At 46.4% G+C, this 24,850-nt stretch overlaps 1 long non-coding RNA gene across 4 annotated transcripts; it reads left to right on the top strand.

Moving 5' to 3' along the window:
- The first annotated feature begins 1,698 nt into the window (after positions 1-1,698).
- LOC309536532 lies at positions 1,699-15,321 on the top strand. Of its 4 annotated transcripts, none has more exons than XR_014221582.1 (4): positions 1,699-1,958; positions 2,778-2,847; positions 5,064-5,188; positions 15,008-15,321. It is a non-coding gene; the product is annotated as an uncharacterized lncRNA (long non-coding RNA). The 4 variants fall into 4 exon arrangements; XR_014221584.1 differs by lacking the exon at positions 15,008-15,321 and adding an exon at positions 5,732-5,945; XR_014221583.1 differs by lacking the exons at positions 1,699-1,958; positions 2,778-2,847; positions 5,064-5,188 and adding exons at positions 11,663-11,696; positions 13,854-13,982; positions 14,114-14,180.
- Positions 15,322-24,850: the final 9,529 nt, after the last annotated feature.

Here is a 24,850-nt window from a genome sequence, read left to right as displayed (position 1 = left end):
AGACAGCATCAAGGACACTTGCCAGCACACCAGGAAGAGGGGTCAAGACAACTACAGGTGGATAAATTGGTAATATTTAATAAACGTAACTTGAGGATCTGCAAAACAAACTAGTTAGTCAGATTCAACTAATGTAAACAAATCAAATAAATCTGGGCAGGTGTAATTTCTACCCCCATCACCCTCCCTACTGTGTGAACCTTCACCCCAAAGTATTCATCAAGTCAAAGGGAAACACCCCCCCCCCAGCACCCACAAGTCATGCCTGACAACAGCGACTAAAGGATGCCCACAACCCAACACTGCCTCAGGTAAGTGTTTCATTCTTCCTGAAATCTTCTCACCTGCCCAGACTAGATGTCAGCTGAAAACTGAATGTATACCACTCCAACAAATATCACCCAACAATGCAGAATAACTAAAAAAGGGAAGACCCAGAGCCAATTCGATTATTCCCCCCCCCAAAAAAAAAAATCCTACTCAGGCCTTGGAAAACAGACGACTAGCCCATGGACCCACAATGCAAAACAGTGGGATGGTGGGTTCTGAATAAAGAAGGAGGGGGAAAGGGGTTTGTGTGTATAATAAAAAATGTATTGGTGGCTATTTTGATTCACAGGCAGTTTTAATTTCACTGCAGAGCCCACAGGGCCTGGATGTGGGTCCCTGGGATAGGGCATTACAGTTCATCAAAGGGGAAATAATAATAATAAAATTATTTGTGTGTGTGTGTGTGATAAAAATAATAAAAAGAGTAAATATAAATAAATAGCAAAAATAAATAAATCCCAGCATTTGTTTTTTCCTAGGGTGGCCTCTGGCTCACAGTTCCCCTCTGGGTCCCAGTCTGCTCTTTTTGTGCTAGCCACCAGGGAGGTAGACTTGGAGTTGGGCCTGGGGTATATTCCTTGCAGGCTCCCTGGCCCTCCGGGTACCCCCCTACCTCTTTCCCTTGGTGGCAGCAGTGGCAGTGGCTGCTGCAGCAGTGGTAGTAAGCTGGTACCCAGCTGGGGGGACCTCCTTTTTGCTTTTTGTTTTCTGTTCAGATATGGAGGCCTTTGGGTCTCGGAGCTCCGCTAGGCCATCAGTGGGATGTTCCCAGTCCTACTGGGGTCAAGGCCACTGGGGTGTGTGTGCTCTGTGTGGCCTCCCTGGTTGTCACGTCGGGCACCTGTGGTTCCCCCACCAATCTTGGCGGCGGTGTTAACGGCACGGGGACCATCCAGGCAGGTTCTCAGGAGTTCTGCACAGCCATGGCGCTTGCCATCTTACCTCACTGGAAGTCCACGTCAGCTGGATTTTCTATAAAATGATGGCTGGTTGGACAAATCATGTGACTTGGCATCCTCAGGAAGATTAGCTTACTGAAATCAAGTGGATCGAGGAATAACAAAGGAAGGCAAATCCGATACAGCTTGGTGGCCTTCTACTTCTTACATGATCAAGGAAGAACGTTGACTACAACCTCCAATGAGTTGGGCTGCACAGTGGAGGGCATCTCTTAGTAGCCTACATGTGGCTCAAGGACATTTGCTCATTCCCATAGATGTGCTATAAGTTTTATTCTCTTTCATCTGTCAAGTGTGATTATCTTGAGATTCCTACATTACAGAGGTTTGGAGATGATCCCTGGGGTCCCTTCCAACTCTAGAATACTTTGATTCTGATTCACTTCCTCAGATGTTCTGTGATACCAACCTTTGTGGAATGACTCTAAATGCTTTTGTTGACATTACTCGCATGGTCTCTACTGTTCTGTGTTTATTGTAGGCCTTCCAAAGCTCAGTAAAAATATAATCACAAAGTCCCCATTTCTCCTTTCAGTTGATCCAAAGTCAGCACCAAAACCAGCTCCATCCATCATGAAGCATCTTCTGATCCTGCTGTCTGTTCTGGCACTCATGAGTTGCACAAATGCCAATGATTGTCTGGGTCCAAGTACTTGTCGCAACAGCTATGTAAGTATGAAAAACAAAGCCATCATGTCAGATGCTTGGTGAGGACATCCTTGTATCTGGAGAGGTTGGTGCATAGCAGATTATAAAATCCCAAAGTAAAGGAAGGCCAGAGCACCTCAAAAGGGTGGAGGCTTAGTGACGTCTCCAGTTGGTCTTCTGGAAATTTTGGAGCAGGGAAAGGCAAATGGTGGGGATTTGTGGAGCTCTAGGTGGACTCTATGACCTCAAAGCAGGAAGCTTTTCTCCATCCTGTTATTATAATCATTATTACTAGTATTAGTGCAATCCATGCTCCCTAACCTGGTGTGCTCCAGAAGTTTCAAACAGAGATACCCTTGGCTGTTGACCAAGCTGGCTGGGGCTATAGTCTGAAACATGCACAATCACCCACTCAGCACCCATGTAAGATTGTAGCTAATCCATATGCAAACCAATTAATTTAATGCGTGTCAATTTCATGCTCATCAATGGTCTACCACATCTTCACAGCAAGCCTACGTCCACCTCCGAGGCCACTCACTGAAAATGGTGGGCTTAGAATCATAGAACCAACTGAGTATTGTCCTTTAATGCAAGACTAAGATGAAAGACAGCCAACTTTTGTTGTATAAATGTCATGAATTTCTCTGCAGAATTTTGCATTGGTTGAAGAGTTGAGAGCCCTTAACCAAAGAGATTACCTTGGTGTCCAAACACCATTCCCAGGATTCAGAGGCATTGGGGGGTGGTAGACAGAGTGGAATAGCTGTTCAATTGTTTTTTAAAAATGTACCTTAGACACATTCTCAGCAGTTAAGATGCATCTCTTTCTACTTCTAGCGTGGAAGAATATGTCGTTGTGAGGGGCCATCAGGCTACATAGATTACATGGAGGGAACATACAAAAGAGGTTGGTGTGAACTGGACACTTTTGGAAGATGGGGTAGAAGGATAGCAATTTTGGGGGTAATTCCCTTGGCTTGGCAGATTTCCTTTCTTCTCCAGTGAATAAAAAAGTCCTTCCACAATGAGAAATGAGATCATCACCATCCTTATGGTCTTGATCAGGGGTCACCAAACATCCACACCACAACAGGGGACACAGAAAGGGCTGAACTCCTCAATGCCTTCTTTGCCTCAGTCTTCTCCGATAAAGAAAACAATGCCCGACCTGAAGAATTTGGAGCAAATGATTCAGCAAAGGAAACACAGCCCAGAATAACTAAGGAGATAGTACAAGAATATTTGGCTAGTTTAGATGTATTCAAGTCTCCAGGGCCAGATGAACTGCATCCAAGAGTATTAAAAGAACTGGCAGATGTGATCTCAGAACCACTGGCAGTCATCTTTGAGAATTCCTGGAGAACAGGCGAAGTCCCGGCAGACTGGAGGAGGGCAAATGTTGTCCCTATTTTCAAAAAGGGGAAAAGAGAGGACCCAAATAATTACCGCCCAGTCAGTCTGACATCAATACCAGGGAAGATTCTGGAACAGATCATTAAGCAAACAGTCTGTGAGCACCTAGAAAGGAATGCTGTGATCACCAATAGTCAGCATGGATTTCTGAAAAATAAGTCATGTCAGACTAACCTGATCTCGTTTTTTGACAGAATTACAAGCCTGGTAGATGAAGGGAACGCAGTGGATGTAGCCTACCTTGATTTCAGCAAGGCATTTGACAAGGTGCCCCATGATATTCTTGTAAAGAAGCTGGTAAAATGCGGTCTTGACTATGCTACCACTCAGTGGATTTGTAACTGGCTGACTGCCCGAACCCAAAGGGTGCTCATCAATGGTTCCTCTTCATCCTGGAGAAGAGTGACTAGTGGGGTGCCACAGGGTTCTGTCTTGGGCCCGGTCTTATTCAACATCTTTATCAACGACTTGGATGATGGACTCAAGGGCATCCTGATCAAATTTGCAGATGACACCAAACTGGGAGGGGTGGCTAACACCCCAGAGGACAGGATCACACTTCAAAACGACCTTGACAGATTAGAGAACTGGGCAAAAACAAACAAGATGAATTTTAACAGGGAGAAATGTAAAGTATTGCACTTGGGCAAAAAAAATGAGAGGCACAAATACAAGATGGGTGACACCTGGCTTGAGAGCAGTACATGTGAAAAGGATCTAGGAGTCTTGGTTGACCACAAACTTGACATGAGCCAACAGTGTGACGCGGCAGCTAAAAAAGCCAATGCAATTCTGGGCTGCATCAATAGGAGTATAGCATCTAGATCAAGGGAAGTAATAGTGCCACTGTATTCTGCTCTGGTCAGACCACACCTGGAGTACTGTGTCCAGTTCTGGGCACCACAATTCAAGAAGGACACTGACAAACTGGAACGTGTCCAGAGGAGGGCAACCAAAATGGTCAAAGGCCTGGAAACGATGCCTTATGAGGAACGGCTAAGGGAGCTGGGCATGTTTAGCCTGGAGAAGAGGAGGTTAAGGGGTGATATGATAGCCATGTTCAAATATATAAAAGGATGTCACATAGAGGAGGGAGAAAGGTTGTTTTCTGCTGCTCCAGAGAAGCGGACACGGAGCAATGGATCCAAACTACAAGAAAGAAGATTCCACCTAAACATTAGGAAGAACTTCCTGACAGTAAGAGCTGTTCGACAGTGGAATTTGCTGCCAAGGAGTGTGGTGGAGTCTCCTACTTTGGAGGTCTTTAAGCAGAGGCTTGACAACCATATGTCAGGAGTGCTGTGATGGTGTTTCCTGCTTGGCAGGGGGTTGGACTCGATGGCCCTTGTGGTCTCTTCCAACTCTATGATTCTATGATTCTATGATTCTATGATTCTATCCTTGCTCTGAGGGCACATGAGAGAGCAGGGGAAAGTGTTGTGGGCATGACACACTCAGCAAGGCCAACGGCACACTCCAACCCATTCTATGGGCTTCAGCAGAATTGTTCTCACGAGCATCATTTTGGCACTGGGAGAGGACACTGGGGCCCAGGCATCCCATTGGCAACTTCCTGGTCAGTATGACTGTCTGTTTCTACTGTTCTTTTCATCCCAAGTGCAGGAGACAAGAATTCAGCAAGTGTAGTTTCCTTAGCAAAGAAGTATCCATGATGGGAAATTAATGACTTGCTGAATGTCTTTTGCTCAGATATTGTTAGACAGCTTGGAAGATGAGAAGGCAATCAACAGAGGATTCGGAAGAGGTTTGGAAGAGGACAATGAGGATGAGTAGAGACCTCAGAAACACACCCTAGGAGGAAAGGTTGTAGCAATGTAAGGTTATATTCAATGAAGTTCTACTCTGAGCCATTGGAATTAATGGACCTAACTTAGGCAGGTTCTTTAATTTCAATGGGCCGTCTTGAAGTAGGACTAACATTGTATAATGATCGTTAGCAGCAAACAGTTTAGCAAGCTGGTTATCAGTTCAACTGAGCTTTATTTAAAAGCATATTCACAGAGCGGCTCTTGCACACATCCATCACATATCAAAGATGTTCTAATCTAATCAGACTCCTCCTCCCTATTTTGCTTCCATGCCAGAAACTCTTAAGCCTGCCTCTGCGTTTATGACCTTCCTGGAGGTGTGCCCAATGGCAACAACTCAGACTGGGAATGTCAGTTGGCTCTCCATCACTGTCACTAGATAATGCTTCTGGACTCACCCGGCCCCTTGGCAGACTGAAAGGAGCTGGACTAAATGACTTCCAGTCTCTCTCAGCTCTCAAATTCTGTGATTCCTGCTTTTTTCATAAAGAAGATCATAGCTGGCCTCTCAGAGGAATGAATTCCCTGCCCTTTTCTTTCTCCTCACAGATGTAGAGGCAGCTGCTATGGCCGATGAAAACTGAGACGCAGATTGGGATCAACCCAGATGCTAAGCAGGTTCACCAAATGATCTCAGTGGCATATCTTCACTGCTTGATACCTCCACTCTGCTTCTGTAGTCCTTAAGCCCTGAATCCAGATTTCATGGGCAGCCCAGAATTCAGGAAGAATTCAGCAACTGCAAATAAATCTTAGCATTCTAGCCTCTTGTTTGGTCTCTTGAATGTGAACCTACAAGATATCTGTCCAGGAGTGTAACAGAACATTCTGGGTCCAGTAGGTGGGTGGGGTCCTCCAGTACACTCTCAGAAGAAGGCACAGATCTGTAGAGAATTTGCATTTGCTTCCTGTGATATTCAAAGTTGTATCTTATTTTTCAGGCGATGTAGCAGACCCAGAACTAAATCCACGACAGTCCATACTGATAGTATAATACTTGGCGAAAAAATATTTTCACATTCCCCCCCCCAAAAAAAACCCACTTGAAGCCTTTTTACTGACTATAGTATGGGATTAGATACCAAAGATGGCATATAATATATTTCCCTATTCATTCACCTTTTACCTTTACCTGGAATGTCAAGTGATGGGTTGGGAAGTTTTCATAGAAATAATGTATGATGAAACATGTATGATGTGTAAATAGAATTTGGAAAATGCATAAATAAAAAATAAAATAAAAGTATAATACTTGGCAGACAGATTGAGAACAGGTGAAGCTATCCCCCAGAATTGTACACTCTAAGAAGGCACAGATCTGCAGAGAATTTGCATTTGCTTCATGTGATATTCAAAGTTGTATCCTATTTTTCAGGCAAAGTAGCAGATCCTGAAATAAACCCATGATTTAAAAATACTGATGGTATAATACTTGGCCAAAAAAGATTTTCATATTCCCCCAAAAGACCTGAAGCCTTTTTACTAGCTATAGTATGAGATTAGATACCAAAGATGGCAGATAATCGTTTCCTCTATGCAGCTGCTGGAGCTAGGATAGTTTGTGCCAGAAATTGGAAAGAAAGAGGTAATCCAGCAAAAGAACAATAGTTGTACAAACTGATGGAGTCTGAAAAACTTGCAAATATGACAGCCAAAATAAGGAATTAGGATGAGAGACAAATAAGGGGAGAGTCAAAGAATACCTAAGAAGATATTACACCAAAACTATTCTACAAGTAGGGGTAATACTTTGAGCCACAGTTACCAACAACAAAGAAAATGATGGCAGGAGAATAGGGTGGAAAAACTAATAAATATGCAGCAAAAGAAGGTATACTTAGAATAAACCACTGAGCCTCTTGGGCTTGCTGAAAGGCCAGCGGTTCAAATCCCCACGATGGATGAACTCCTGTTGCTCTGTCCCAGCTTCTGCCAACCTAGCTGTTTGAAAGCATGCCAGCGCAACTAACTAAATAAATAGGTACTGCTGCGGCGGGAAGGTAAACACTGTTTCTGTGTGCTCTGGTTTCTGTCACGATGTCCCATTGCGCCAGAAGCAGGTAAATCATGCTGGCCACATGACCCATGGCTCCCTTGGCCATAAGTGAGATGAGTGCCGAAACCCCATAGTTGCCCTTGACTGGACTTAACTGTCCAGGGGTCCTTTACCTTTTACCTTTACTTAGAATGTCATGGACTGATGGGTTGGGAAGTTTGCATAGAAATAATGTATGAGGAAAAATGTATGATGTGTAAATAGAATTTGGAAAATGCATAAATAAAAAATAAAATAAAAGTATAATATTTGGCAGACAGATTGAGAACAGGTGGAGCTTTTTCCCAGAATTGTATTTCCAGAGAAGGAAAAGCCTATATCCCCAGACCTGGGAGGAAGCCCCATTATCCACAAAGAGACCTACTTCTAACAAGTCATGTATACTGTGACTTCTCATTGAGTGCCCAGTCCTTAGCTCCTGTACAGCGGGAGGCTTGTCTAAGCCTCATTGCAAAGTTGTTACAGTTTGCATTTGTTATTGGGGGGCAGGGATCCTCTTACACCCACCCACACCTATTGCGGAAGATCACTTCTAGGGAGTACCTGATTGCAGGCAAACCCACCTCAGGAAAGATGTGTACTTCTTGCTGGTAGAAAACAGAAGGCCAACGTGCAGCGATTCAAAGGGCTACACTGTGAGGAAGTGTAAGAAAAGGTGTATTAATGGAGAGGGGTTTTGCTTCATAACTTTGTTTCCAGTGAGGACACAGATAGGCTTTTTAAAGAAAGAACTTGGAAGCTCAAAATCTGAGTACCCTGAGTACCCTGTACCCTGAGTAAACCCACATGACCTGAAGGTGTTGCTGTGTAATGCCAGGTCAATGATGAATAAAACCACTGCCATCCACGACCTGATTGTGGATGGAGGATTTGACCTGGCATGTGTGACAGAGACCTGGTTGGAAGAAGCAGATGGGCCTGTCCTTGCCGCTGCTTGCCCACCAGGTTTCTCTTATGCACAGCAACCCAGGTCATGTGGGTTGGGGTGGGGGGTTGCAATGATTTTCAGGAAGTCATTAGCTTGCACCAGGCATCCTATTGAGAAGACCCAGTTTTCCGAGTGCATGTTCTGGAAGTTGGGCAATAGGGGCAGTACAGGATTCCTACTGGTATACCGACCTTCCCGCTGCACCAAGGATTCCCTGTCCAAGCTGCTTCAGGTCATGGCAGACGTTCTCCTGGAAACACCTAGTTTGGTTGTCCTAGGGGATTTTAACATCCATGCCAACACAACCTTACAAGGGGCCGCCCGGGACTTTGTGGAAAGCATGGCCTCCATGGGGCTGTCCCTGAATAAGTTTGGCCCAACTCATAGTCATGGACATGCCTTAGACCTGGTGTTCACCTCTAGTGATGTGAGTGATCTGACACTAAGTAAAAGTGAAACAAAAGAAGTGCCATGGTCAGATCACTTCCTGGTGCAACTGGACTTCTCCGCGACCCTTCCCCTCTTCATGGAGGTGGGACCAATTTGGATGGTCTGCCCCCGCCACTTAATGGATCCAAATGGTTTCCAGAGAGTGGTAGGGGATGCTTTATCCCATGTTGATGGCCTTTCAGCTGATTCCCTGGTGGCCTGCTGTAATGCGGAGTTAACCAGGGCTATCAACTGTCTGGCTCCGAAGCGCCCTCTCCGATTGCATGGAGCCTGGACAGCCCCGTGGTTTACTTCGGAGCTGAGGGCAATGAAACAATTGCTGAGACGGCTAGAGCGTCGGTGGCAGAAAACTCATTCCGAATCTGACTGGACACAGGTTAGAGCTCAACGTCGAGCCTACCAAGTGGCGATAGCAACAGCGAAGAAGACTTTCTTCACCGCCTCTATTGCATCTGCAGAAAATAGTAGCAGGAGACTCTTTCAGGTGGTCCGCAATTTAACGGAACCACCTTTACCACCGGGGCCTTGTAAAGACCCCAAGATCTCCTGCAACGATTTTGCAAAGTTTTTTGCAGATAAAATCACTCATATTCGGAAGGAGCTAGACACCACCGTGGGAGCAGGGCTGGGGCGGGAGAGTGCTAGAGCCCTGTCTGGTCAAGTTGCATGGAATCAGTTTCAATCCGTTACCTCCGAGGATGTGGACAGGCTGCTTGGACGCATGAAACCAACCACCTGTCTCCTTGATCCTTGCCCATCCTGGCTAATAAAAGTAAGCCGGGAAGGGCTGAGCGATGGGCTCTGCGGGGTGGTGAATGCTTCCCTCTGCGAGGGAACATTCCCAGATCCGCTGAAAGAGGAGGTCAGTAAACCGCTTCTTTAAAAACCATCTTTAGACCCAGCCAGTATGGCCAACTATTACCCAGTCTCAAATCTTCCATTCTTGGGCAAGGTGATTGAGTGCGTGGTTGCTGAACAACTCAAGGCATGCCTGGAGGATGCAGACCGTTTGGATCCCTTCCAATCGGGATTCAGGCCTCATCATGGGACTGAAACTGCCTCTGTCGCACTGGTTGGGGATCTCCGGCGAGCTAGGGACAAAGGTGAGAGCTGTTTCCTAGTTCTGCTGGATCTCTCAGCGGCCTTTGATACAATTGACCATAACATTCTTCTGGACCATCTAGAGGGGCTGGAAGCTGGGGACACTGTTATACAGTGGTTTCGCTCCTTCCTCCTGGGCCGTGTTCAGAAAGTGGGGGGGGATGAGTGTTCAGACCCCTGGATCCTCACTTGTGGGGTGCCTCAGGGTTCCGTCCTCTCCCCCATGCTTTTTAACATCTATATGAAGCTGCTGGGAGAGATCATCAGGGGGTTGGGGCTGGGTGTCCATCAATTTGCAAATGATACCCAGCTCTACCTCTCCTTCAAATCAGAACCAGTGAAGGCGGTGAAGGTCCTATGTGAGTGCCTGGAGGCGGTTGGAGGATGGATGGCGGCTAATGGATTGAGGTTGAAAACCTGACAAGACAGAATAACTGTTTTGGGGGGACAGGGGGCGGACTGGTGTGGCGGACTCCCTGGTCCTGAATGGGGTAACTGTGCCCCTGAAGGACCAGGTGCGCAGCCTGGGAGTCATTTTGGACTCACAGCCGTCCATGGAGGCGCAGGTCAATTCTGTATCCAGGGCAGCTGTCTACCAACTCCACCTGGTACGCAGGCTGAGACCCTACCTGCCCGCGGACTGTCTCACCAGAGTGGTGCATGCTCTGGTTATCTCCCGCTTGGACTACTGCAATGCGCTCTACGTGGGGCTACCTTTGAAGGTGACCCGGAAACTACAACTATTGCGGCAGCTAGACTGGTGACTGGGAGTGGCCCATGAGACCACATAACACCGGTCTTGAAACACCTACATTGGCTCCCAGTACGTTTCCTAGCACAATTCAAAGTGATGGTGTTGACCTTTAAAGCCCTAAATGGCCTCAGCCCAGTATACCTGAAGGAGTGACTCCACCCCCATCGTTCTGTCCAGACGCCGAGATCCAGCACCAAAGGCCTTCTGGCGGTTCCCTCATTGTGAGAAGCAAAGCTACAGGGAACCAGGCAGAGGGCCTTCTCGGTAGTGGCGCCCGCCCTGTGGAACACCCTCCCATCAGATGTCAAAGTGATAAACAACTACCTGATATTCAGAAGACATCTTAAGGCAGCCCTGTTCAGGGAAGTTTTCAATGTATGATTTTAGTGTATTTTTGGTTTCTGTGGAAGCTGCCCAGAGTGGCTGGGGAAACCTAGCTTTCGAACTGCTAGGTTGGCAGGAGCTGGGACCGAGCAATGGGAGCTCACTCCATCATGGGGATTCGAACCACTGACCTTCTGATCAGCAAGTGGTTTAACCCACAGCGCCACCCGTGTCCCTGGGTTACTAAACCTATTCATGGTACCATTGAAACACTAATGTGCCTCTTAAATACGCAGAGGAAAGTATGTTCCTTTTTTCAAAAGTCATAATACAGCCAGGAAGTTGGAACAACCATGAGGTGATAAGCATCAAAGATCACATTGGGATCTGAAAAACCTCCACACGCCTCATGACTTAGTGCAGAGGTTCCCAAACCTTTGGGGGGGGGCACTCACTGTTCCATAAACACATACCCAGTGTCCCCTACTCTATGGAAAGCATTTGTGTCTACAGCACTTCTTTGTTTGCTGAGCCTGCCCTAGGGGAGAAGAAAATGATGGAGGAGTTGTGCATTATGCGATTCAGGCATGGATATAAGAAATTGTGAAATTCAGGAAGGGTACGATGCAGAACAGAATGAACCGGAGGAATAGTCAAGGAAGAGAACAGAGGAAAGACCACTCTGCCTTGGGAAGGAGCACACTGTTCTCCATGTCAGCACAAGATGGCTAATTGTCCTCCCTAAGACACTTGGTCTTAGTCCAGGAACACAAGACAACAAATCATACCCACAAATCCCCCCAGTTCAGACCACTTGGCTATTTAAACCAGCCCAATGTGGGTTCTTCTGCACAGGACTTTGGTTGGCTTCTCATCCCTGGAGACAAAGACCACTAGCTTGGTAAGAACATCATTTTCTTCTTGACTGCAGCAGTTAGATCAAGCCCAGTGCTGTTCTGACTATTCCCCAGAAATATCTGGGGAAAGAAATTGCAGTTAAAAATGATCAAAGGGAAGAGAAAATGTTGGTCAAAAACTCCTTTGTGGGGTGCTGGGATTCTAGGGCACTGAAGGGGTGTTTGCGAGTGTCCTTACTTTAATTCTGCAAAGGATTTTAATGCGCAGCTTTATATATAATTTTAAGATCTTTATAATTTAAGATCTTTAAATGAGATCTTTAAATGTTATATTTCTAATATTTCTATTTAAATATATGCAAGTATCTTTTTAAAGTTTGCTTTTCTTGATCCTTTTTAACGAATGATTTTAGATGGTCCATTATTAACAGCTTCCATGTGTTCTGTGGAGTCAATGGTATCTAAATCAAAGTGGTGGTCTGCACTCTGCAGCCTTTTCGTTCTCCTTTACTTCCTCCAATCTCCTGCCTTACATTCCCCTTGTAAGCAGGACAAGGTGGGGGTGGGCAGTCACTTGGGGACTGTTCATCACTTAATTCTTTCAGTGAAGAAACTATGTTCCTGAGAACAAGGCAGAAACAAAGAGAACCCTCTTTCTCAGGAAGGTGGGGAGATGTTACTATTCGGGTTTGGAGGGACAGCTTAGAGACAGCATCAAGGACACTTGCCAGCACACCAGGAAGAGGGGTCAAGACAACTACAGGTGGATAAATTGGTAATATTTAATAAACGTAACTTGAGGATCTGCAAAACAAACTAGTTAGTCAGATTCAACCAATGTAAACAAATCTAATAAAGTCCGGGCAGATGTCCATTAATAGATGGGGGTCACACAGCACATACTGACTCTCCCACGGAGGACCTTAAGGTCCACAAATAGCAACACCCTAGAGGTCCCAGGCCCTAAGGAAGTTAAATTAGCCTCAACCAGAGCCAGGGCCTTCCCAACACTGGCTCCAGCCTGGTGGAACGCTCTGTCTCATGAGACCAGGGCCCTGCAGGATCTGATTTCTTTCCACAGGGCCTGTAAGGCAGAGTTGTTCCACCTAACCTTTGGATTGGAGTCAATTTGATTCCCTCCCCCTCTTTCTTTTTTCCTTTCTCCTCCTTTGATGAGACTGCATTTTAATGTTTCAATGTTGTATTTTAATCTTGTTTTTAAGTTGTATTCATTCAACTTGTTTTTATTATTGCTTATTAGCCGCCCTGAACCCGGCCTTGGCTGGGGAAGGCGGGGGTATAAATAAAAATTACTATTATTATTATTATTATTATTATTATTATTATTATTATTATTATTATTATATTGTGCATGCAGTGAGGTTTCCTGTGATTCCTTCCTTCCTGCTGCAAGGACCTTTGGTTTAAAAACCAAAGAGTCATACCATGGCCCCATTGGGCAACTTACACCCCAATGTGTCCATCAAGCCAAAGGGCACCGGCAGCACCCACAGACCATGTCTGACAACAGTTCCTAAAGGATGCCCACAACCCAACACTGTCTCAAGTAAGTGTTTCTTTCTTTCTGAAATCTTCTCACCTGCCCAGACTACATGCCAATTAGCCCACATTCTGCCCATATATAAGGAATAATAATAATAATAATAATAATAATAATAATAATAATAATTTCCCCAGCCACTCTGTGCAGCTCCTAACAGAATATTAAAAACATGATAAAACATCAGACATTAAAAACTTCCTTAAACAGGGCTGCTTTCAGATGCCTTCTAAAAGTCAGATAGTTGTTCATTTCCTTGACAACTGATGGGAGGGCATTCCACAGGGCGGGTGCCACTATCAAGAAGGCCCTCTGCCTGGTTCCCTGTTACTTTGCTTCTTGCAGTGAGGGAACCACCAGAAATCCCTTGGAGCTGGACCTCAGTGTCTGGGCTGAATGATGGGGGTGGAGACGCTCCTTCAGGTATATAGGGTTGAGGCTTTTTAGGGCATATGCTCTAAGTTTTATTCTAAATCACTTCCTCATATGTTCTGTGACATTAACCTTTTGTGATATGACTCTAAATGTTGTTGTAGATATTGCTCTCATTGCCTCTGTTGTTCCGTGTTTATTGCATGTTTTCTAAAGGTCAGAAAAAATATAATCATGGTCCCCCCTTTTCCTTTCTGTCTATCCAAAGCGAGCACCAGTTCCAGCTCCATCCATCATGAAGCATCTTCTGATCTTGCTGTCTCTTCTAGCTCTCATGAGCTGCACAAGGGCCCATAGTGTGGAGTGCACAGGCCCAACTACCTGTTCTGAGAGTTTTGTAAGTATCCTGCTGTTCAAACAACCATTCCCAGGATTCAGAGGCAATAGGAGTGGAGAGAGTGGAATAGCTGTTCAATTGTTTTTAAAAATGTACTGGAGAGGTTAAACCGCATCCCTTATTACTTCTAGGGCAGAAAAAGATGTCGTTGTCTGAGCTCGGTTGGCTACATAGATACCGTCAGCAAGGGTAAAAGAGGTTGGTATGGACTTTTCTGTTCATCCCAAGTGCTCCTGTTCTTTTAACTGTGGTGCAGTGGACAAGAATTGAGCAGCTGTAGCTTCCCTAGCAAGGAAGTATCCATGATGGGACGTTAATGACCTGCTAGCTGTCTTTTGCTCAGATATTAGAGAGCATGAATGTTGTTCTAGGAAGATGAGAAGGCAATCAGTAGAGAACCCGGAAGGGTTTTGGAGGAGGGCAATGAGGATGAGCAGAGACCTCAGAAACACGCCCTAGGAGGAAGGAAAGGTTATAGCAATGAAAGGTTATGTTCAAGGAAGTTCTACTCTGAGCCATTGGAATGAATGGACCTAACTTAGGCATGTTCTTTAATTTCAATGGGCCGACTTGAAGTAGGTCTAACATTGGATACACCACAGAGTTGGTTTAGGCTGGAGAAGGGACGACTGAAGGGAGAGAGGAGAGCACTCTTTATATCCATGGAGGGCTGTCAATTGGAAGATGGCAAAGAATCATCCTTTGCTGCCCCAGAGGGGAGGAGTGGGTCTTGAGGCTTAAGTTGCACTAGGGTAGATTTGGATAGAACACTGGGAGGCAATTCCTGATGGCAAAAACAGGGGGAGAATGGACCCAATCCCAACAGAGTGGTATTTTGGAGTGAGAGAAAGTCTGCCCCTTGAGATAGCCACATGCTGGGGACACTTTAGTTTCAAGTTGCTGGACTAAATGACTTCCAGTCTCTCTCAGCTCTCAAATTCCGTGACTCCTGCCTTCTTCATAAAGAAGATCATAGCTGGCCTCTCAGAGGAATGAATCCCCTGCCCTTTTCTTTCTCCTCACAGATGTAGAGGCAGCTACTATGGCCGATGAAAACTGAGACACAGATTGGGATCAACCCAATCTCATGCTCAGCAGGGTCACCAAATGATCTCAGTGGCATATCTTCACTGCTTGATACCTCCACTCTGCTTCTGTAGTCCTTAAGCCCTGAATCCAGATTTCATGGGCAGCCCAGAATTCAGGAAGAATTCAGCAACTGCAAATAAATCTTAGCATTCTAGCCTCTTGTTTGGTCTCTTGAATGTGAACCTACAAGATATCTGTCCAGGAGTGTAACAGAACATTCTGGGTCCAGTAGGTGGGTGGGGTCCTTCAATACACTCTCAGAAGAGGACACAGATCTGCAGAGAATTCGCATTTGCTTCCTGTGATATTCAAAGTTGTATCTTATTTTTCAGGCGATGTAGCAGACCCAGAACTAAATCCACGACTGTCCATACTGATAGTATAATACTTGGCGAAAAAATATTTTCACATCCCCCCCCCCCAAAAAAAAACCCCACCTGAAGCCTTTTTACTGGCTATAGTATGGGATTAGATACCAAAGATGGCGTATAATATATTTCCCTATTCATTCACCTTTTACCTTTACCTGGAATGTCATGGAGTGATAGGTTGGGAAGTTTTCATAGAAATAATGTATGATGAAAAATGTATGATGTGTAAATAGAATTTGGAAAATGCATAAATAAAAAATAAAATAAAAGTATAATATTTGGCAGACAGATTGAGAACAGGTGAAGCTTTCCCCCAGAATTGTATTTCCAGAGAAGGAAAAGCCTAACCTGTTGAATTTCTGCCAGACACAAGCAACTCTTAAAGCCACAAGAAACCTCTATTTCCCCAGTTCCAGTGCAAGCCTGTATCCCCAGACCTGGGAGGAAGCCCCATTATCCACAAAGAGACCTACTTTCTAACTACTGTATACTGTGAGTTCTCATTGAGTGCCCAGTCCTTAGCTCCTGTATAGCAGGAGGCTTGTCTAAGCCTCATTGCAAAGTTATTACATTTTGCATTTGTTATTTGGGCGCAGGGATCCTCTTACACCCACCCACACTTATTGGAAAAGATCACTTCTAGGGAGTACCTGATTGCAGACAAACCCACCCCTGGAAAGATGTGTACTTCTTGCTGGTAAAAAACAGAAGGCCAATGAGTGGTGATTCAAATGGCTACTCTGTGAGGCGGTGTAAGAAAAGGTTTATGAATTGATAGGGGTTTTCACTTCATAACTTTGTTTCCAGTGGAAGGACAGATGGGCTTTTAAAAGTAATACTGTATTTTACGCTCTATAAGACGCACCAGACCATAAGAAGCACCTAGTTTTTGGAGGAGGAAAACAAGAAAAAAAATATTCTGAATCCCTCTTGCTGTTTTGGCTTCTGGGATAGCTGCGCAGCCTGCATTCTCTCCATAAGACGCCCACACATTTCCCCTTACTTTTTAGGAGCGAAAAAGTGAGTCTTATAGAGCAAAAAATACGATAACATAAAAGCTCAAATCTGGGTACTCTGTTGGCTGTGGGTCCAGGACATTAGTATCGCCCATATCTGTCTCTTGGAGGCACCGTGTCTTTTGCAGGAACATAGGCATTAAAAGTGCCCTTCTGAGCTCACACAGGGTGCATTTCCCTCACCACTGCACTGGGTGAGATATTATGGTCAGAAATACTCAAAGAGAAGGGAGTCCAAGAGGGATGGTAGTTTCTTAAAGGTAAACTATTGAAGGCACAGATGGGGTTTCACAGGGTGGTGAATGCTTCTCTCTGTGAGGCAGCCTTCCCAGACCTGCTGAAAGAGGCAGTTATCAAACCGCTTCTTTAAAAACCATCTTTAGATGTGGCCAATATGGCCAACTATAGCCCAGTCTCAGATCTTCCATAATTGGGCAAGGTGACTGAGCAAGTGGTTGCTGAACAACTCCAGGCATGCCTGGAAGAAGCGGACCATTTTGATCCCTTCCAATCTGGATTCAGGCCTCATCATGGGACTGAAACTCCCTTGGTCGCACTGGTCGATAATCTCCGGCAGGCTAGGGACAAAGCTGAGAGCTGTTTCCTAGTTCTGCTGGATCTCTCAGTGGCTTTTGACACCTTCGACCATAACATCCTTCTGGACCGTCTAGAGAGGCTGGGAGCTGGGGGCACTGTTATACAGTGTTTCTGCTCCTTCCTCCTGTGCCATGTCCAGAAAGTGGGGGGGGGATATGAGTGTTCAGACCCCTGGGCTCTCACTTGTGTGGTACCTCAGGGTTCCGTCCTCTTCCACATGCTTTTCAACATCTACATGCAGCTGCTGGGAGAGATCATCAAGGGGTTTGGGGTGGGTGCTCATCAATATGTGGATGATACCCAGCTCTACCTCTCTTTCAAATCAGAACCTTTGAAGGTGATGAAGGTCCTGTGTGAGTGTGTGGAGGCGGTTGGAGGATAGATGGCAGCTAACAGATTGAGGCTGAATCCTGACAAGACAGAAGTACTGTTTTGGGGGAACAGGAGACAGGCAGGTGTGGAGGATTCCTTGGTCCTGATTGAGGTAACTGTGCCCCTGAAGGACCAGGTGCGCAGCCTGGGAGTCATTTTGGACTCACAGCTGCCCATGGAGGTGCAGGTCAATTCTGTGTCCAGGGCAGCTGTTTATCAGCTCCATCTGGTATGCAGGCTGAAACCCTACCTGCCTATGCACTGTCTTGCCAGAGAGATTCATGCTCTAGTTCAGTGTTTCCCAACCACTGTTCCGTGGCACACTACTGTGCCGCGAGATGTTGCCTGGTGTGCCGCGGGAAAAATTAAAAAAATTGAAAGATTTTTTTAAAAGTCAAATTTTCGATTGGGGCGCATCACTAGATGACCCCTGGGGTTCCCTCCCGCTCTGCGCCTCCCTCCTCCTCCTCCTCCTCCTCCTCCGGGGAGGCCCTTCCTGGCTCTCGGCCAAGGCTTGGCGACTGCCACTCACTCACTCGCTCGCCCACCCGTCCCTCCATCCCTGCACCCGGCCTCTCCCCCTCCGTCCCCGGCGCGGGGGCTGCCGGGATCCGTAGTCCCCTCGCCCTTGGGCTCCGTGCCCGCGCAGGGTGCGCAAACTACGTTTCCCAGCGTGGCCTGGCGGGCCGGGCGTTTTGTTTGAAGTGCTCTTCTCCCGGCCATGGAATGAGCGCAGCGGCGGCGGCCGGGCGGGCAGGGGCTCTTCCGCGCAGACCCCGCGCAGCCTGCCTGCGCCCCCGCGGAGATTGGGTGGCAGGATGGAGCCCGGGGATCCCCGCGGAGGCGGAGCGGCGGAGGCGGAGGCTGCCCCCCAGGTAGGGCTGCGTAGGGGGGGGGGTTATTTTTGCAATGCTGCATCCGCGCCGGAGGGGACGCAGCGGACCGCGGGGAGACCCCTTGGCGGGTGTGCAAGGCAATGCATGCGTGCAGGCGTTGCATGGAGTGCAGGGCAATGCAATGGCAACGCGGCGCCCTGCATGCATGCATGCAACTTCCACCGGCGCTCCGGACTTGGCAGGTGAGGGGGGTCCCCAGTGGGCGGCAGAGAGAGCCGGGAGGGCAAAGGGGAGACAGGGGGAGCAGCGCTGCTCCCCGAGCCAAGCCCGGGGGGAAACTTCGGCGTCGTTGCGCCGGGTGTTGGAAGCGGAGGCTGGCGAGGGCCCCTCACCTGCAAAACCTGGTCGCCTCTCATATATTTCGTGCATTGCATTCATCGCCCGCTTTCTCCTCCAAGGAGCTCCTGGGGGCGCGCGTGGTTCTCCCCGTGTTATCCTCGCAACAACAGCCCTGCGAGGTGGGTCAGGCGAGTGGCCCAAGGGAGCACCCAGGGATTGTCCTGGCCAGGTGGGGTGATTTGAACCCTGCTCTCTGCCCGGTCTTCGTCCTCATTTAGCCCCCACATGTGCATGACTGTGCATGACTGAGGTTTTCCCCCCTCGTCTTGGCTATGGTGTGAGTCTGTGCTGTTAATTAATGGGGTTCTGCCTTCGGAGAAGATGAGCCAGTCCTCAAGGAGGTGATTATGTAATTTGCTAGCAATTCATGTCCCTCCCGGCGTGACGCTGCGCGCTGACGTCACGGGGCTGTAATGGTGGTGTGCCTCGAGATTTTTTTCATGAAACAAGTGTGCCTTTGCCCAAAAAAGGTTGGGAAACACTGCTCTAGTTATCTCTCGCTTGGACTACTGCAATGCGCTCTGTGTGGGGCTACCTTTGAAGGTGACCTGGAAACTACAACTAATGCGGCAGCTAGACTGGTGACTGGGAGTGGCCCATGAGACCACATAACACTGGTCTTGAAAGACCTACATTGGCTCCCAGTACGTTTCTGAGCAGAATTCAAAGAGTTGCTGCTGACATTTAAAGCCCTAAACAGCCTTGGTCCAGTATACCTGGAGTGTCTCCACCCCCATTGTTCTACTCGGACACTGAAGTCCAGCACGGAGGGCCTTCTGGCAGCTCCCTCACTGTGAGAAATCAAGTTACAGGGAACAAGGCAGAGGGCCTTCTAGGTAGTGGCAGCCACCCTGTTGGACGCCCGCCCACCAGATGTCAAAGAAAAAAACAACTACCGTATCAGACTCTTAGAAGACATCTGAAGGCAGCCCTGTTTAGGGAAGCTTTTAATGTTTAATAGACTACTGTATTTTAATATTTTGTTGGAAGCCTCCCAATATTTTGTTGGAAGCGGGGTATAGATAATAAATTATCATTATTATTATTATTATTATTATTATTATTATTTGGTCATTCTTAAGCCATGAGTTGCATTGGGCAGGGAGACACGCAACCAAACATACAATACAGTGGAAAACCTCCCTTAGAGGTAAGCAGCCAAGCAGACGAGGTGCTACCTCCCTGAAGATCATCCCTGGTTTGTTTCCTTTTTTTATTCAACAAAATTTATATACCTCTTGATTGTAGTAAAACCTCTAAGGGGTCTCTCTCCCTCTCTCTCTCTCTCTCTCTCTCTCTCTCTCTCTCTCTCTCTCTCTGTGTGTGTGTGTGTGTGTGTATTCATTAGAAACCAGTTGAAAATAATTTATTTTTTTAAAAGAATAATAAGGTTAACAGGAAAAGACATTCAAACACATCAGTAGCTACATGTATGGCTAGGCTGGCCTAAGGAATGCAATGCCTCCACCATCACCATCTCAGTTTGCTGACTTTACTCATAACAGAGTTAACCCTTAAATTACACACTGAATGAACTCTGCTGCAAACCTCTGACATTTTCCACAATCACACATCTCTCTGCCAGGCGAGCAGGAGGCATGTTCACAATTCAAGGACAGAAATGACACATTTAAGAAAAAATACACAAGGGAGCGATGTGCCGTGCAATGCCCTCTTTATTAATTATGTGAAAACAAAACATCAATTGAAGTTTTTTAAAAGCTTTTCTCCTCTTGCCACAATTGATTGCTTATACTTTAGAAATTAAAACGAAGAATGTTTCATTATTTGAAGTTATATTAAGGATAATTTCCTAAATAGGATTGTACAGTAAAAAGTGTGTAGATTGCGTGATGTCACACAGATTCTGTTAAGCTCCTCTTTCCACCACTATTGTAATGTGTAGGTTCATGTTATGTGGTTATGGCTATGCATGTTCTTTCCCTGAAATGGGCTCCAATTCCACCCCTTCCAGAGCCTTTTGGGATGGGGGGCAGAGTGGACTTGTGCATGAAATCAGGACTTCCTGCCCAACCCCCCTCCCTAAAAACCTGGAGCTGAACCGAATCCATAAGCATCAAGGTCCTCAGATATGTGGGTGGTTGGGGTCCAAAGGAACTGATCTTCAGATCAATCTGGGATCCTGCATTCTGGGTTGTGGTGCCAAGGAGGAAGATCCGCAATGAGGACTACTCTGTTGCACTGGCTCCTTGTCTTATGTGGCTTCACTGAACGATGACACGTTTTCCTTAATACCCGTCTGAAGCAGCAGACCCTATTTCTAGAAAGAAGAGAGGTTAAGGCCTCACTGCTGCAGAAGTGGCTTTCTACCCTCCCTACATTGATTTGCTTATCAGTAACTTTCCTCCCCTGAACATCTTTTCGATTTGCATCAGGAAGGTCAGTGTAGTAGATGGGGGGGGGGGACTGCTCATCGTTCTCTTTGGGCTGTATCCAATGCCATGGGCAGGAATGGGCTAAAGCCTCAGGACAAATGAGGCACAGGGCCCCATAACTTCAATCAACCTTCCCCTGACCTGGCAGCTTTTTAATTACAACAGACCCAAGGGGTGGCACTGCCAGTCAGCTCCCTTCCTCTGATCTTTTGCCCTTGCAGAACTCATCTGTGTAGAGGAAGGTTGATTAGCTCTGGAGTTACTTATCCATGGCCAGGGGGGCAGGGGGGCAACAAATGAAATGGGCACCACACACCCACCCACACCCCACACGTCATATGCTGTTAAAATGTTCATGGAATCATAGAACTATACAGTTGGGACCCAGATCCCTCCCCACTGAAACAGGTCACAATGCCACCCTTAAGAAGCCAAAAGTTTTTGCATGACACCAAAAAACAGGTAACGACGGCCAGACATGCCTCCTGGGGAGAGCATTCCACACATGGGGGTGGGGGAGAGACACTCCTGAGAAAACCCAAGCAAGAGATCTCAATTTTTTTTAAGAAAAAGCCAAACTGATTTTCACCAGGACCCTGGATAATTTATTGGGTGTTCCAAAAAATAATACAAGTGGATCCATACATCACTCCTGTTATTCCAACTTAGAACATGTCCATTGGGTTGTATCCAATGATAGTCAAAACCACAGCTAACCCTGTGCAGGTGTGGCCTTAGAGCATTGAGCATGCTCAGAAGAGCTGCCTGGCCAATCTGGAAGTAAACCCGTTTAACCCAAATAGTTGGTTGAATAATGGCCATTTGCCCTGATAAAATAAAAATAAGATTACACACACAAAGAGAGAGAGACAGACAGACACACAACATTTAGTGTTACACCTACTAATTTCTACAAGAGGGCTGTCTACGTCCTCACCTGTGTTGGGCTCATCTGCACCAGTGCTGTCTGCACTGTTGGCTCCAGAGCATTTCGATCCGCCCTTGTTGCTGCTGCCCTTGTAGCTACCGGAGGACGTATAGCGCTTGAAGATGTGCTGGACATTGGCCTGGTAAAATTTAAAAATATTTTACTTGTTTTCCCCAAGACATGGTGGTAGCTTCCAAGTGTCAAGACCTTCTCCCACCCACTGCTTTCAGTGTTAATTCTACTCACATCATCTAGGACGCCAGCCTGGTCCTCAATGTGGCTCTCCTCGTTAGCCAAAATTCTTGTAGCACAAACCAGGATCATTACAGCTAGCAAGATAGACCATTTCATGATGGCTCAGAATCAGGGTGTCTCCCTTTGGTCAGCAGAAAGGAATAGAGGTGAGGAAGAGTTGCCCCTTGTCTTGGCTCTGCCCGAGATGGTGCTCTCCGCTTTCTTTATATAACCCTTTTTAGGCTCTGTTGGGTGATAAGATCTATCTCTGGCCAGTGCAACATGTGAAAAGGATCTAGGGGTCTTGGTAGACAATAAGCTAAACATGAGCCAAGAGTGTGACAAAACAGCAAAAAAGAAGCTAATGCTACCATAGGCTGCATCAACAGAAGTATAGTGTGCAGTTGAAGGGAAGTAATAGTACCATTTTATTCTGCCTTGGTCAGACCACACTTGAAGTATTGTGTCTTATTAAGGGTGCCACAGTTTAAGAAGAATATTGATGAGCTGGAATGTGTGCAGAGGAGGGTGACCAAGATAAACAAAGGTCTGGAAACCAGGCCTTATGAGGAACTGTTGGGGGAGTTGGTATGTTTAGCCTGGATAAGAGAATGACAGGAGATATGCTAGCCATCTTTAAATATCTAAATGGCGGTCACATGAAGGATGGTGTAAGCTTGTTTTCACCAGCTCTGGCGGGTAAGTCCAGAAGCGATTGGGATTGTGCTCTCTGTGCAGTGATCAGGGAGATGAACATGGAGGTGAGTGGGAGGAGTGCCCAGTGCAGACAAAGGACACATGAGTCACCTGTACAAGGTGTGTCAGGTAGCGCTGAGCCTCCACGTGCAATGATGGGATCTTGGAAAGGGACTGGAAAAGAGCCCCAATGCAGGGCTTTGACACTCCAACCATCAGTTTATGACCTTCTGATATGCAGTAGTACCTTGCATTACATACGCTTCTGGTTACATATGCTTCAGGTTACAGACTCCGCTAACCCAGAAATAGTACCTCGGGTTAAGAACTTTGCTTCAGGATGAGAACAGAAATTGTCTGGTGGCACGGCAGCAGCAGGAGGCCCCATTAGCCAAAGTAGTATCTCAGGTTAAGAACAGTTTCAGGTTAAGAACGGACCTCCAGAACAAATTAAGTTCTTAACCCGAGGTAACACTGTAAGTTGATTGACAGGTGGGCAGACACACCACTTATTACATTTGGCCCACTGAGGAATGTGGAGAAAAATATCTGACCTTCTTTCCCCACCCATTTCATGATCCACATTGATTGCAGAAAACCTAAATTTCCTAGGATGTGCTGGAATCCATCCCACAAAACACTCTTCAACTCAGTCCGGAGAAGTACTGCCTCTGAATGGGGGGATGGAATTGGATGGGGATGTGGGAGACTCTGTCCCTGCCCGTGTTTGCAAGTGTGGGAGAGCAGGTTGTAGGGGGTATAGGGGTGTTTTTAGTGGGTGAGGCAATTCGGTGGTTATTGAGCAAGAAGAATCTTGTTCTATGGTTCTTGATGTTTCATGTCTTCTATATACTGTAGTATTTGATTTATTTATTTGCCAGTCTTTGTAAACCGCATCAGAATCCTTCCTGATACTAAAAGTGGTATAAAAGTTTTTTTTGGGGGGAGAATCATACCCACAAATCCTCACTGATCTGGCAGTTCAGATTGCAGGGGCAGGGAGCACTCTTGCTGCATTTCAAATATAACAAGTCAGGGGGGAAATGAATTAGCAACCCCCACCCTGCACTTAAGGATACAGTTGCATGACCAATGTCTCATGCTGTTGGAGAACCAATGGGGTGGGAAACGTTAGGTACCATGGGGAAGTAACCCCCTGTGCCCGGAAGTCTTAGGAATGAAGTTGAATTGGTTGTACCTACAAATGAGGCATGGAATCTGCTGAGGTGGTCCTGTTCTAAAAAGCATTGCAATTTAACAGATGAACCATAACGCAGGTAAAATTAATGGTCAGGGTGAGCTTGGCCAGATGGGGATGATCTGGAGCATTGATTACGAAAGTCATCGCCGCCTCATTAGGCCAAGAATGGTGCATGTTCCTTGTCATGTGGTGCTTAAATGAACTGGAAAGCGTGTCTGCTTTGTAGCAAAGAGAGGACATTCAGTAGAGCTCAGAACATATTTTTTTCTTCCTTATCATGAGACAGAGGAGCAGAGGCCATATTGAATGTGAGCATGTAGACAGTGGATGGGTAAGGACCCTGGAGTGAAGGAGGGCTCCTGCCCTTGACCCTCCCCTTTGCTCCTCTGCCTCTTTTGGGACATATGAAGAAGCCTGCTCAGTCAAAGACTCCATGTGGTGTAATATCCTTGTCTCAAATGTAGCTATTTAAATACCAGCAAAAGCCAATGCAGCAGGGCATGGCGGCATCACTCATGGCCCCAATGTTTACCTGTGAATGTCATGCAACAGTATTTATCAGACAGAGCAGCCTTTATCAGAGGGAGAAGGGAATAACCTTCCTTTCTTCCTGCAGCCAAGCAGACCATGTGCTACCTCCATGAAGAACATACCTGGTTTGTTTTCTTTTTTATTCAACAAAATTTCAATAGCTCTTGATTGCAGTAAAACCTCAAAGGGTGTGTGTGTGTGT

The sequence above is a fragment of the Podarcis vaucheri genome (genome assembly GCF_965113315.1).
Source record: "Podarcis vaucheri genome assembly, chromosome: 7".
Lineage (NCBI taxonomy): Eukaryota > Metazoa > Chordata > Lepidosauria > Squamata > Lacertidae > Podarcis > Podarcis vaucheri.
Note: the sequence above shows the minus strand (reverse complement) of the source record. Positions and strands in the feature narration are given on the sequence as shown.